Below are 14722 nucleotides of genomic sequence, written 5' to 3'. Positions count from 1 at the left end.
CATATTTAGACATCTATCTGCCATTGGCTTCTGCCCCTCCTTCCCTGCCCACTGTGGACAGTGCGGGTGACCTCATCAACCAGCTCGGGTCTTGTCAGCCTGTCTGATTGGCCGGGGCGGGGGGGGGGGGGGAGGGGGGGTGACGGCGGCTCGTGATTCCCTAGGAAAAGCAAACGATCGCCCCTGACGATTATCATTCCTCGAATGTTATTTGCCTTTTTTCCCCCGTTCCCCCAAATAAGTGCCCTCGACTTCACGGTCCCCGTGTCAGATGCATTATCATTAGGAGTCCTGAGGCACTCTGTCGGTTTGGCCCCTGCACTGTTCTTCCCAACTCCCTCCGGAGAGTCCTGTCAGAAAGCACTTATCATCCCCCCCCCCCCTCCTCCCCCCTCCCCCGTCCTCCCCCCCCCCCGTTCGAGGTCAACAGCTTCACATCTGGTTCAAAAGTGTCAACTTCCTCCCTCTCCTCTTTTCGCGAGGCGGGGATAGATTCTCCCAAGTGGTCCCCCGGGGCCAAAATAAACACGGCAGAGTGTTTATTCAGGACGATGGCTCCCGTTCTCTGAAGCTTTTCCTTGAAGCCCCCCCCCTCCCTCCCCGCCCCCCCCGCCCCCCATCGCGCACGAGCCCGTTTGACAGGGGCCGTGTCGTAATTACGATCAGAATGCGAATAAGCCCTCTGCCGCCCGCCTCCGCGGTTCTGGACTCCATTAACCTCCGCCCGCCCGCCTCGCCGCAGAAACGCGCGCAGCGATTTAGCCGTTATCTCGAGGAGTCTCAGGCGCGCAGGCTTCTGTTTCGCTGCCCCGGCATCGGCCGCCGCTGGAAATCTGCACGTCGTCGTCGACAACAGGGGCCTCGTGATGAAGGAGGAGGAGGAGGAGGAGGGGGAGGAGGGGGGGGAGACTGCCAGGGCACGCGTCCTTCTTTTCTGTGACAGGTCAGACGTTCGGCGATAACGCAATAACACACAATCGACTCAAACAAAACACGGCCGCGCGAGCAGAAAGAAAGAAAGAAAGAAAGAAAGAAAGCGCTGCCGTTGGTACCGCTGGAATTGTGCCGCGCGGCCCTCCCTGACAAAATTACAAGGCTCCGGGCCTAAGAGTGAGAAGAGCAGGACTTAATTACACGCTGGCTGACAGCTGGGCTGAATTCAAGTGGCCTTGAACAATATCTTGCTCTTTTTTTTTTTTTTTTCTTTCTTCCCGCGGATTCCAAGGAAATAAGGGTGGTGTGCGCGACTGAGAAAAGGTCATTTTATTCTCGAAACAAATTCGAGACCTCGGCGTGGCGTCGGCCGGCAAGAAGAGTCCGGAAACACTGTAATTCCAAGAGACAACGGCAGACGTGAGCAGTCCCGTCTGCGGTGCTATTTCCGACCTCGAACTCGAGTACGCTACTCAAGTGGAAAGGCGAATGTAATGATTTCAAACCTCTTGCACAGCGAGGTGCTTAACCATCAATTCATTTCGATTATTATTATTATTATTATTTTTTCAAATTGTAGGATAGGCAAACTTTTCATTCACGGTACCCGCCAATAGCATAGCCGCAAACTGCACGGTTTTTAAAATGCTAAGGTCTCTCGATGGAGCTGGAAAAGTTCTCCTCGGTAAAAAAAAAATTCATCTATTATTTTGCAAACACACAACAAGCTGGTCAGAAAAACACCCAGAACTCAATTTTCCCCTGAAGTGACTCCTTCTGCCTGAATGTTGCAGTCCATACACAAATAATGGATTGTTCTGCTCTGTGGCAAGCACTATAACCCCCGCCTACAATAAAACACAAAATGGAATTTTTACTTAATCCACTGAATTCAATACTTGGGAATGAAGTGCCCTGATCTGTGTCTGTGTACAAACCCCATGCAGCACGATCCATTCGGTGAAGCGAGAAGAATATTTTCATATTCTATATACATATATACACTCACCGGCCACTTCATTAAGTACAACTGTTGAACTGCTCGTTAACGCAAATATCTAATCAGCCAATCACGTGGCAGAAACTCAATGCATTTAGGCATGTAGACATAGTCAAGACGATCTGCTGAAGTTCAAACCAAGCATCAGAATGGAGAAGAAAGGTGATTTAAGTGACTTTGAACGTGGCATGGTTGTTGGTGCCAGGTTTGAGTATTTCAGAAACTGCTGATCTACTGGGATTTTCATGCACAACCATCTCTAGGGTTTACAGATGGTCCAAAAAAGAGAAAATATCCAGTGAGCGGCAGTTCTCTGGGCGAAAATGCCTTGTTGATGGCAGAGGTCAGAGGAGAATGGCCAGTCTGGTTCGAGCTGATAGAAAGGCAACAGTAACTTAAATAACCACTCGTTACAAATGAGGTATGCAGAAGAGCATCTCTGAGCACACAACACATCGAACCTTGAACCAGATGGGCTACAGCAACAGAAGACCACACCCGGTACTAGCAAGTACCTAATGAAGTGGCCGGTGAGTGTATATATAATATATAATTGCATATCATTTTTGATGACAGTGTTTTGATATTACTATAAATGTAATTGCTATTAATTTTGTAACCAGAAGACCTATTTTTGGATGATAATGGGGATGAAGATGGTAAAAATGAATAAATAATTTATTAATGTGGACTTTTTAATGCTTTTAATTTCTTTATTTCTATATTCCTTTAAAGATGACGATGCCAGCTGTGAGGTTGATGATGAAAATCATTTCAATAGCAACCATGACAGCTGTAAGGACAGCCAGCAATGGCCTACATTAAAGAGATTATTGAGAGGTTTTTACGTGCAATTGTAATGTCACCCGGGCCTTTTCCCTCACAGTTTAACATACTCCAGATAAGTACTAAAATCAGCCCGTGTGCTGTGATTGGCCACCAACCTACCTCGGACGACAGCGAGTCACGCTGCTGCAAATTTCTTATTGTGCCAATTATGAGTTGGTTTATTGCAGACGGTGATAAGACCTGACAGCGACAATGCTACCGTGCTCAGCTTTTGACTGTGCTAATTGCTGGTCCTGACATTTTTCTGCTAAATTTGTCATCCACTTTAAACAAGTGAGCGTGCTTCATTAAAATTACAATTAGTGTCTCAATTACTAGATGCGCCTTCGACAGGCCCAGTTTTTTTAATAGAGCCCATTCCTCAGCACTTGGCAATGACATAATAGTTTGTGAATAATATCCACCTTGGACTGCTTGGATTTCATGCAAGTTTCGGGCTACGCATAATATTAAAATGCCGTCACAGACATAATTTATGTAAATGCCTTACAGACAGCATTTGTCGGTACACTGGTCTGTATATAGTTTAAACAAGCAGGATTTAATGGCTGTAACATGTACTTGTTTTTTAATTGTTTCTAATTTTATACTAAATTTGAGCCTAAAACGTTTGTATAGCGAATAATGCACTCAGCACAGGTTTGCCAACCAGCGATGTATAAAGGCAATGTCACAGGGAATTTCTGTCTCACTAAATATAATTGGCTCCCTAAAAAAAACAAACAAACAAAAAACATTTAGACCTATGTGCCGCAATTATGCAAAAAGCACCCTTGTCAGAACTCCTCCTGACTTAAGTTCAATTTACTTTGAATGAATTTGTCTGCACATAAGTATCTAGAGCTGAAAGCCATTCAGGATGCATGGCTCACAGTTCAAAATGCTCATTCCTGGTGCACTGGCTAATGTAATCACTCCGTTTACCATGATACTTCACTTTGACCAGACTGTGCATGTTACGTTTTCAATTTTGGGGGAAAAAAAAAACTATCACAGCATGCAGTTACTTTGACTGCTATAGCTTTGTTGCTCTACCTTGACTGGGTCAGGATGCAGGTGAGGAGTTCTCACCTGTTGTGGGCTCTTGGCACACACACCTGTGGATTCCGTCATTACGTTTCAGAACATCACAACGACATTTCGCATATAGCGAAAGATCACATAGCGCATCCCTTCAAATTAGATGCATTTCAATGAAATGCATACATTCTTTTTAGATTTGCACAACTGTGCGTTTTACTATGTGTTAATCGCTGAATTCCACATTTCTGTCTGGATTCTCCACATCGTGGAAACCATAAGGACCAACCCATATGTTTGAGCACTAGGGACCTCCGCAGTCAATGTGTAACCATGAAAACCATCTGTTGTAGAAGTGGACGAGACCATGTAACCCACGTGTGGTCTTTTCTAGAACACTAAACAATCGCAGCACACAACGACCGAAAGCACATTTCCTTACCTAGCATTCTATGAAGCCAAAAATTGGTAGCGGCACAGATGATTATAACTGAGCTGTGTTTTTATTGTCATTGGCTGACGCACTGGTCTGTGTGCATCTGAAGCGACATGCGTTTTTGCGACAGGCCGAATTTTCACAAGAAAATTTGCAGCATAACAGGATTTTTAGAGCCAGCGGACTGATTTGCCATTAACGGTTTGGGTCTACCTCTCCCCCTCCCAGGCCAATGATACTTGAAGTTCCAGACCCCTCTCTTTTCCCTCGCCCCTTTTAAAAAAAAGCAGCTCTTATATGGGTTTCCATTTATTCATAGCACTGTTCCCAAGGGCCTCTTCTGACAGGAAAACCTTTTTACATGTTATCTGTGGGTGTTAAAACCCAGGCACTGCCTCCCCACGATGTTCAATGGTCTGACTGCGTTACAGTGAGATCGCACCTTCAAAGCATGTTGTTTTTTTTTTTGTTTTTTTTTCTCCTGTTCGCCCATTTTTTTTTTGTTTTTTTTCTAACGGCAGACGATCCACAAACCGTGAAAATAAACCGCGAGAGAAGCGTTTGTTTGTACCCTCCCGCAAGGGCAAGGCGTTCAGAGTCGATTTGTATCCTTGCTTATTCACAAACGGGGGGGCCCTAATCAGATTATTTATTAGCGCTGTCTCCAGCGAAATATAGGCCACATGTCACAGCACAGCCAGGAAGCCTCGGCTCTCACACACACACACACACACACACGAGTCAATTGTTTTTATAATTAATTCCAGTTTAATATATTTCACTTCAGGCCCACACAGCACAGTAAATGAAAGAAAGATTAATGTTACCAGCGCATATTCAGTGAAATTATTGACTCCGGGACTGACAGATTCGGAGGCTGGCAGATAGCGGGGTTTGGCGGAGGGGGTGGGGGCTCGCCTCTTTGGAGCTGGCTGGTGAACCGAGCCAGCCCCCCAAGTCAACGTTCTGTTAGCGGTTGCCTCTTAAGGCAAGTTGCCATGGAGATCCCTTCACACTGGATAGGTGTTTTCTTATTACAGTAACCATAACCTTAACTGCGTTGCTGTGGCAGAGAGGAAAAAAGCTCTGCTCCCCACAGAATTTATGGATTTACTGTACTTGCCGCATTGCTATTCTCCACGGGGGAGGCTCGCTGTATTTTTCCAGCATTAAAACGTAACACGGCAATAACTCACGGTGGGGAAAAAAGGAGGGAAAACAAAACCACACAACAAAAAAAAAAAAGAAATAACGTGACAAAAAAATAACAGTAATAATAATTCCATAACCGCCGTTTATACTGCACGTCTTGAAGCCGCGTTCGAGAAGGGGCCCCGAAAAAGCTTCCTGCAGGGGGCTCGATTACAGCTGATTCATCAAAATCCCGGGCAATTACAGCTTAAATGCGATAACCATCTCGCAGAGGTGACAGGGTATAGCCTTTATTCTTTATTAATTACGTTATTAAGTGAAAAATGTCAGGGGCTGGGGGAACCTCGCTGAACCAGGCGCCCGGTGAATGGGCGATCGCGGCCCCGGCTCTTCGAGCAGAATATTAAGACGGCAATTAATCCACAGCCGCGTATAGTAACCTCCCCGGGGGGGTCGCTGTCAAACCGCATTACTGTCACTGTTACGGAATCTTCACATCCGCGCGTATTCCCGCCCGTATCGCGCTCGCGTCGCTCTCCCCGCGCGCTCGCCGCGGTAACGTGTAGCTTTTCAAACGCTGGCGGTTGGGATTGAGGCGGGGCCTGTGCCGCCGTGCATAACGGTGGCCACATTTTAATAACGCTGCGGGCGCCTCTGTGGCAGGACGCCTCGTGTTCCTGGTAAAGCTGTGTGGATAATCAGTACACAGACGCACATATGGGGAGTTAGACAGATAGATAGAGAGGGGGGAGGGAGAGAAGTAGAGGGGAAGAGGGTGAGAAGGAGAGAGAGAGGGGGAGAGGGAGAGAGCAAGGGAGAGGGAGAGAGCGAGAGGGAGAGGGAGAAAGCGAGAGAGAGGGAGAAACAGAGAGAGAGAAAGAGTTAGGGGAGAGGGAGAGATAAAGAGAGGGAGAGAGAGAGATGCCGATGCCCAACTGAAATGGTATCAAACCAAAAGATGTCAATATGTCAAATCCCATTACAAAGAATGGGTATGAATCTTTAATGCAACCTTGAGCGGAATCAAAGTCAGGGCTAGATCCCATCCCCAGTTATTTTCTCTTTTTTCGAATGTGGGGAGTGTTGGGGGGTGTCGGGGGGTGGGGGTGTCAGTCCTGGGAGAGAAAGGCCGTAAGAAGTAGTTGCCTGATTAGTTTGTGAGAGCAAAGAGCAAAGGTCTTACTCAGCAATTTGCTTGGTTGAAGCATACAAGACCTTCATGAGGCCTTTAGCATAGGGACCCACCAACACCACCTCTCTCTCTCTCTCGCTCTCTCTCTCTCTCACACACACACACACACAGTACACAGTCAACTTTGCAGCACGTCAAAAATCCAATTTACATTAAAAAAAATAAAATGTTAATAAAATGCTTGTGCATGGCCACATTTTTCAATAGTGTTTATAACAACAATCTGTGTTGGGCATTGTTGTGGCAAGGGGAAACGGTTTTAACTAAATTTATAAGCATTTTATATAAGAATATTTATTTATGTAATGTACTGGATATTTAATCTCAGGTAGAATTTACAGAAAATGTCTATGTATCCTGTAAAAAAAAGCTATTTAATGACTTTTTAATGAGGCCATTTGTTTAATTAAAATTATCCACAAATTCAGCATTTTTTTTTTTGCTCGCCCCTGAGAAATCAATGGACAACTCAAAATAAATATCCTACAGAAAAAAAAATCATTCATGAACATTTTTGTCTGAAGTACTGAAATGAATTCATACCGCAGGTCATAAACATTCCGGAAGCTTTTGAAACTGGCTGAATGTCAGTCCTTCTGAGAAAGGCAGTTATTTCACACTGTGACCGCAGAATTTCTCACCAAAGCAATCACTGCCCTCTTTCCAGTCGGAAATTCTGTTATGATACTTAGGTCGCTAATCAAAACAGTTGCACTGCTCTTTGATTTTTATTTTGAGTGATTCAGTTATGCAAGTGTGATATATAGTATACCTAAACAACATCATCGGTAAGGTGGGCTCTGAAATGACAAGGGGAAACACAGTAATAGTTTTTAAAAATGCAACGCATTGCTAAATTATGAGGTTAATGGAGTACTTCAAAGAGCCCTTAAAATAATACAATACATCTATCCACAGTAGGTTAGAAATTTACAGTTAGTCATAACATTTACAGCTGGCTGGTGGTCTGGTTGAACTGAAGGCTATGTAGGGTGTAAAAACAACTTAGAGTAGGAAGCTTCACAGCTTTAGTAATATATCTGATGGGACGGTTTCAGTGTTTGATTTGGGTACTCTGGTTCATATACTCATATACTGCACTGTTATACAGTATCACTGTAATGTGTCATAGCACTGTGGCATGTCATGGCACTTAAGTGTGTGATACCACTATGGTGTGTCATATAGTGTCATAGCACTATGGTGTTTCATAGCATTGTAGTGTGTCATAGCACTGTGATGCGTCATAGCACTATGGTGTCATATCGGGTTATGTCCAGTCGATATAACTTTTAACATATTGTTCCAATGAAAAAATACATACATATGGCAGCTCTTCAGCAGTTGTTTGGGAACTGCATGTTCGTTTACTTTTTGTTTTTCAACCAGAAGGCTGCGGGTTCAAATCCAAGGACAGTTTAAATTGCAGAAAGATCCTTGACCTGGATTGCTTCAGCAAAACCTCCATCCATATAAAGGGATAATGATGTAAGCCACGAAATTCACCCAGAATAATGACATTTGCAATGACAATAAACAATGGAAAGGAATGGCATACATAAAGTCCCAAGCTGAACCTCTTACAGGATTTAACTGAAACTTTGGCACTTAAATAATGACACTGTCCAATTCATTTGCCATCCATAGTAGTTATCACCACAAAGTGCCCTATAAATCCTGGAACAAAGTAAGACTAAATTTTACATGGGAGTGATAATGTGCTGTTCACTTGGTTCTTGCTATTAGAGCCTCAAACTGATAATGTGTTTTGTGAGCGAATTAGTTCAGATCCATGTTTTTTTGGGGAAAGCAGAGGATAACATTAGAATGTCCAACTTACAACTTAGACATGCTATATTTCAGCATGTATGCATACATGCATGTATGCCTGTATGTGTTTCTGTGTGTCTCATTAACTGCATATTCATGAATAAAAACCTATCCATGTCAATATTCCTTTAGAATGTCAAAGAAAATAAACCAGGAAATAAAAATAACACACACTGCACTGTGAACTTCCGGCTCCCAGACGCCCATTCTACAGTACACCTTTCGGGGTTAGCAGGCAGAGAAAGAATAGGCGGCGTTTTGACACTGGGGCTAAAATGGATGTGAAAGGTACCGCGTGACACCGCAGAGGAACTTTGACAAAGTCAGCAGAGTGAGGTCTTTGAAGATCTTCACACGTCCTTCCATCGCCCTTCCTTTTATCTGACTAGCACATACTGGGCTGGAGAAAGCGCCGCGGTTCTGAAGCAGATTGCAAAGGGCTGTCTGGAGGCTCTGAGCCAGAGCGGCTAAACTGTCAGAGTTATCAACTGTCAGAGTTACACTTCGTATCACTGCGACGGCAGTTGGGCCGGCCATTTTGGATCGGCCGGTCTGTACATGGAAGGGAATGAGTGACATATGGCGAAGCCTGGGCCTTTCGCATGCTACGCCACGCCAAGTTCTGAAATCAATAATCTGCGTCAGACTGCAGCTCGTTTAGAATTCGGCACGTTTGATGAGAAAGATTTTTGAAAAGCCTGGTCGTTTACCTGTGGTAATTGACATGGCTGCCCTGTGCCAGCACAGCTACAATAGGCACACAATTTTTCCACAACTTATAAGGGGGGAAGCTAATCTGGCAACATTGGAAATAAACCTTTGAATCTTCATGAATTATTTTCTTCAAAAGTGTATAACCCCAGTCCAGTTTTTTTTTCTTCCAGTCCAGGTTTTTTTTCCTTCCAGTCCAGGTTTTTTTTCATCCAGTCCAGGTTTTTTTTCTTCCAGTCCAGATTTTTTTCTTCCAGTCCAGTTTTTTTTTTAAATTCCAGTCCAGGTTTTTTTTAAATTCCAATCCAGTTTTTTTTCCCTTCCAGTCCAGGTTTTTTTTTTCTTCCAGTCCAGGTCTTTTTTTGCTTCCAGTCCAGTTTTTATTTAAACTCCAGTCCAAGTTTTGTTTTTCTTCCAGTCCAGTTTTTTTTTCATCCAGTCCAGGTTTTTTTTTTTTTTTTTTTTTTTTTTTAACCTCACAACAAGTTATTTCTCAGTAAAGGACACCTCGGCCTTTTAACAGTTCTAAAATCAATGCGCTACAAAATCCAGTATTCTAAAGCAGTTTAAGGGGAGGCACCACAGTCAAAAACGATGATTTTGGTTCCATATGCCAATTTTGATATTTTTTGATATTTTGCTTCTATAACTTCTATAGCTTCATAAAATGAACAAACTAAAGGTAAATAATCATTATAAATAGTTTATTTAGATGATAATATAACACCATCATCAAGTACACAAAGCATAAAATGAGCTTATGATAGCATCTTTTAGGATTAAATGCCTCTGCGGTTTTAAAACTGACCTGGGTGACCATATATCGTTAAAAAGCTTTTTTCCTGGAGTGTACTGCTAGAATGCCCATAAGTTCAGACAGTTCATAAAACTTAGTTTAGTTAAAAATAAAGAGAGAGAGAGAGATGAAAGGTACAGTATGAGGATGTGGAAATATATTTCATAATTAATTATACGCCAATATTGAATCAATTTGATGCTTTGAAGGCACAGCAAATGCATTACCAATGAATATTAGGCTAGAAAATACAACGTTTGCCCGATTTAACGTGACTTTCGTATAAACCACGCCCACTTCCAGTCTTCTATCCGAATACAGATACAGACAATTAATTTTGTTGGTTGAACAGATACAGATACAGATACAGATAATGACATCTCTGCACACCCCTAGAGTTTCACCCGACTTTTAAATCTGCCTTTCCATTCTCCAGCATCAAGGGACTGATGCAGCACTTTCAGAAACCAATCAACAATTTTAATGCGAATCAATTGTATCTTAGCCCAGCACTACACCAGCTGATTAAATTCATGAACTGATCGTGGTCCTCAATCAAGGCCTTGGTGAGCTGAATCGGGTGTGTTATTACTGGGGCTAAAACAAAAAATCTGCACAAGTCCTTAAACACGGTCACCCCCGGTTCAGAGAATTGCACCCCTGAGCCAAAATGCTCTTACAATTTTCCTTAACCATACGATTAGTTTCCTTACTCTGACTACTTACCGCTAACTACTGCAATTAAAGTGCTTCCAGGGATGCATTGACGATAAAAACTCAAATACAGATTGTTTCCCAGGTCACATGGTTTAAAAAAAAAAAAAAAACTTGGTCAATATATGAAATGCACCTACAGTGTCTCCTCAGAAACAGAACATTGCAACACTGCCGTTTAGAGAGGTCTTGAAAGCAATAATGTCTGCATAAAAAAAAAAAAATAAAAAAAAAATCATGGTAGATGAGTATGAGACGAATATGCTGAGTAGATGAGTATGCCAATATGTCCTAGCGGCATCGAACAAACAAGAAAACAGTTAAAGTACAGGGCTGGAGTTCTCATAGAAAAAAATAAAACATTCCACCCCCCCTTCACCCCCAACATCAATACCAACACACAGGATGCTCCCAGCACAGACAGTCCCATTACATGTAAAAGCATTAACTGATGGACCACACTGTCCTGTCCTTCCAGGATCAGAAGGCGCTAGGCCCTTTGAGCCGAGCTAGCCTCCCTTCCTCAGCAATCTCAGGCCTAATGGCCAAAGACAAATATTAGAAGGAGCAGACAGTCTCCCAGGACACATTCTTCTGGAGGGGCTGGGGAGGTTGCAATCTTAACAGAAATAGCTAGACAAAGCAATCAGATTACTCTGGCATTAAATTTTGATAAGAGTGACCTTATCAGGAGGCGGCCGATCAGATTCCCAGTCAGATAAGCCGAAGACCGCCATTTCCTCTCGCAGAAATGCCGTCTTCAGAGCTTCAGCGTATAGTTTATTTTTTTCGGATTTCTTTTAGATCATTGTGATTTAACAAAGCAGCCCTCCGACAGCTCTTTCCTTATTGAGACGGAAAAAGCAAATGTTTATCTGTCACCTTAATCTAATTAAATTTAAAGCCCTTTGTCCTCAGATTTGAAAAATGAATTTAAATAAGCCTCATGACATTTTTATTAACAAATGCAATGTTTTCTTTTTCAACTTTTAACTTCTTTTTTTATAACATATTATGACTTCATCAGTCTCTGGGAAATCAGTTCAAGCAATAAAGCAGAATTCAAATGGTGATTTGTATCTGAAAGGGAAGGACAAGGTATGCTACGGTTTAGCGGAGAGACCTGTAGAATGTGACACCCAGTACCTGAGGATTCTCTCAGCTTGCTCCACAGGACAAGGGAGTAAAACGACCGCAAAAGAAAAGAGTACTGGGAGAAGTGACAAGACACTAACCACTGATCAGCCAATGAGAGCGCCTCGTCTGTGATTCACCATGAATGGCAGTTCGTGAAAATCCAGCCAGGTTGGATGAAATTTTTTAAAGAGAGTGCTGAACACTTCTTGAGCACTTTTTCTTCCAAGTTCCATAAAAACAAGCGTTTAATGAAAACACACAAGCTGCATTTGCGTAACAGCCACGCGTATCTGAAGAAACTTAGCATAGCATAGCTACCATTGGTTCATTCACCATTTATGTATTTCCATTTGTTGTCCTAAGTGCTACAGGTTAAGCACCTTGCATTCATTTACATTCATTTACAGGCCTGTTCAGAATGATTAGCATCTTTAATAACGATGCACCAAGGAGACAACTGAAAACAAATGACACCATTACTGAGATGTATTTCTTGCATGCAGAAAAACTTTGTATATTGCACTGAATCATTGAGATGGCAATCTGCAAATTGCAAAACACTGATTTTTCATCCAGAGAATCACTTCTGTGATAGTTTTTAGTTATTCTTGGGCTCATTTTGTTCCAGGTATGTATCTTGAGGGTCATGTTCTTGTTGGAAGGTCCATCTATGACTAAGTCACTCCTGAAAGATACTGGATACAATGTTCTGGTACTTTGTCTGAATTTGTTATGGCATTAATCTTAAACCATCAATGATCCACCACCATATTGGATGGTACAGTATGTACAAGATACTTTTCCATGTATGTACCCCTCTTTTGACGCTAAACATACTAATGGTGTACATGGCCTGGTTCCAATCACACAGTAGTTCCAATGATGTTTGGCCATACAGCAGAATTTGTTGATTTCTCGCAGTAAGGGATTTCTCTGTGCAAACCTTCCAAACATCCCGTTGGTGTGGAAGTGCTGTCTTATGACTGATTTTGAGACTTGGCGACCCCAAGATGCAACTAAACTGTGCAGTGCTTGAGCAGTGATCGTTGGGTTTTTTGTATCATGTACTAGTGCCCTCTTCCTGGCAAGTTGGCAACTGTTCCAGATGTTTTGAAACCATTTGATTATGTATGTTTTGCGCCCATTACCTGATTTGTGTAGGTCAACAACCATCAGTCACTTTTCATTTGACAGTTTATTGACTTTCGCATTGGTGATGAATCACAAAGGGATTTTGCATTCCGCATTACCTCATTTTTATACTCTTGTGTAACTGCAAGCGATGGAGGGCTCCAATACAGTTCTATAAGACTGAGATTAACTTTTTAAAAAGTAGAATTCTTTTGCAGATTTTTCTTTGACTTTGTTAAAAGGAATCTCTAAGGGTGCCAATAAGAGCGATACCAATATATCTCAGAATAGTTAATACTTCATAAACATGATTAATTTAAAGAATAATTGTATCAATTTATAGCAAAATATATAGAGCTCCCGTATGTTTGACCAGAACATATAGCTCATTATCTGTGTTGTTTATTTTATACAGCCCTTTTCCCTCATTCTCATCATGGGAGCCAACAATTCTGAGCCTGACCATCTGTACAGTGCTACCAGTAGAATTTGTTTATCCATATTTTACTCAATAAATTAGAGCTTGTACAGTGAAAAGGACTTCACAGAATCATTTGTAGCCATTAGATTTACAGGCCTCAGAGGGAGTTTTGCATTGCAAATGCAATAGATTATTTTCCACCAAACTCATCTCTGCCCCTGAATTGCCTGCATAGAGGCCGTTTAATTTCATTTGCTTTCATTTGTTTCATCTTCTGTCTCTTACCCACACACAAAGCGGCAAGTTAATCAGCTTTTTTTTCATTTATCAGGTAATTCTTTCCATTCTTTTAACTTAAGAAATATACACAGTATTCATATTTTTACCATTATACATAAAAAGAATGTAGTTCTGTTAAGACCATCTGAATGTCTTGATGGGGGTAGCCAAAAAACGAAAAACACCATTATCTTTATTTGTATTATTTATCATTTATATTTTTAAAGTACTGTATAGCTGGAGGAAAGGGTTATGATGTTGTTCAATAACATAGGAGACAGTTTATTCAGCAAAAGACAGGAAGTGTTTTATCTGTCTCGATCAGTATAATCCCAAGGCGTGCCCACACACACACACACACACACACCCACGCACGCACGCACGCATGCCGCAATCTCAGAAAGTTCATATGTGACGACGCGAACATTTCTGCCAACATGTCTGAGATGAACCAAGGGCCGTGAACTGCCTCGTACAACATCCACATTGTTTCCACGGCATCGAAACATGCACCCACAGAGCTGACCCCACACCCCCCACTCCGAAAAAAGCTCCCGCCAGAGCACTTTAAAGAAGCATTACCGTCAGCACAAGAGCTGGGTAACACGTAGCGCTTCTGATCACAAGGCCTGGCACCCTAACACATGGATATACCGTATGCACACAGATAAATTCACAGCAAAAGATGTTAGCATATATTCTCGCAGTATAACGAGGTCACTTATTCATATTAGCGAGGGTGATGTTAGCTTGATTCAGGCATCGAGTAAAAGATAAACAAATGAACGGGCAGTATAAATATACACAGTATAAAATGAATGATTTATTGCCGTTATCTTACATGGTCACCCTACAAATCACATTACCGGGGCGATGGAGACAAATCGTCTGAGCCCAACTTGAACGTTGCAGGGCAAAGTAATCAAAAACACATCTTAATGGCAAAGAATCGGAAATTGTCACGTTCGTCGCGTCTCCCGAACAACGGAAAAAAACAGCAGCTGCCGTCCTCGCAGACAATGTTCTCCGTCGTTATACTCCAGCCTCTCGCACGCGAGCGGCGGCATAAAACAGAGGCGAGTAGCGGGGGGCGCTGCGACCGTGCGCTCCAGCCCTGTCGC

The 14722-nt window shown here is 42.5% G+C and overlaps 1 protein-coding gene across 3 annotated transcripts in view; it reads right to left on the bottom strand.

The window, feature by feature from the left end:
• il1rapl2 (interleukin 1 receptor accessory protein-like 2) overlaps positions 1 to 14722 on the bottom strand; it is a 323388-nt gene that overhangs the window by 207990 nt on the left and 100676 nt on the right. The window lies entirely within an intron of this gene.

The sequence above is a fragment of the Anguilla anguilla genome, chromosome 3 (assembly GCF_013347855.1).
Source record: "Anguilla anguilla isolate fAngAng1 chromosome 3, fAngAng1.pri, whole genome shotgun sequence".
NCBI lineage: Eukaryota > Metazoa > Chordata > Actinopteri > Anguilliformes > Anguillidae > Anguilla > Anguilla anguilla.
Note: the sequence above shows the minus strand (reverse complement) of the source record. Positions and strands in the feature narration are given on the sequence as shown.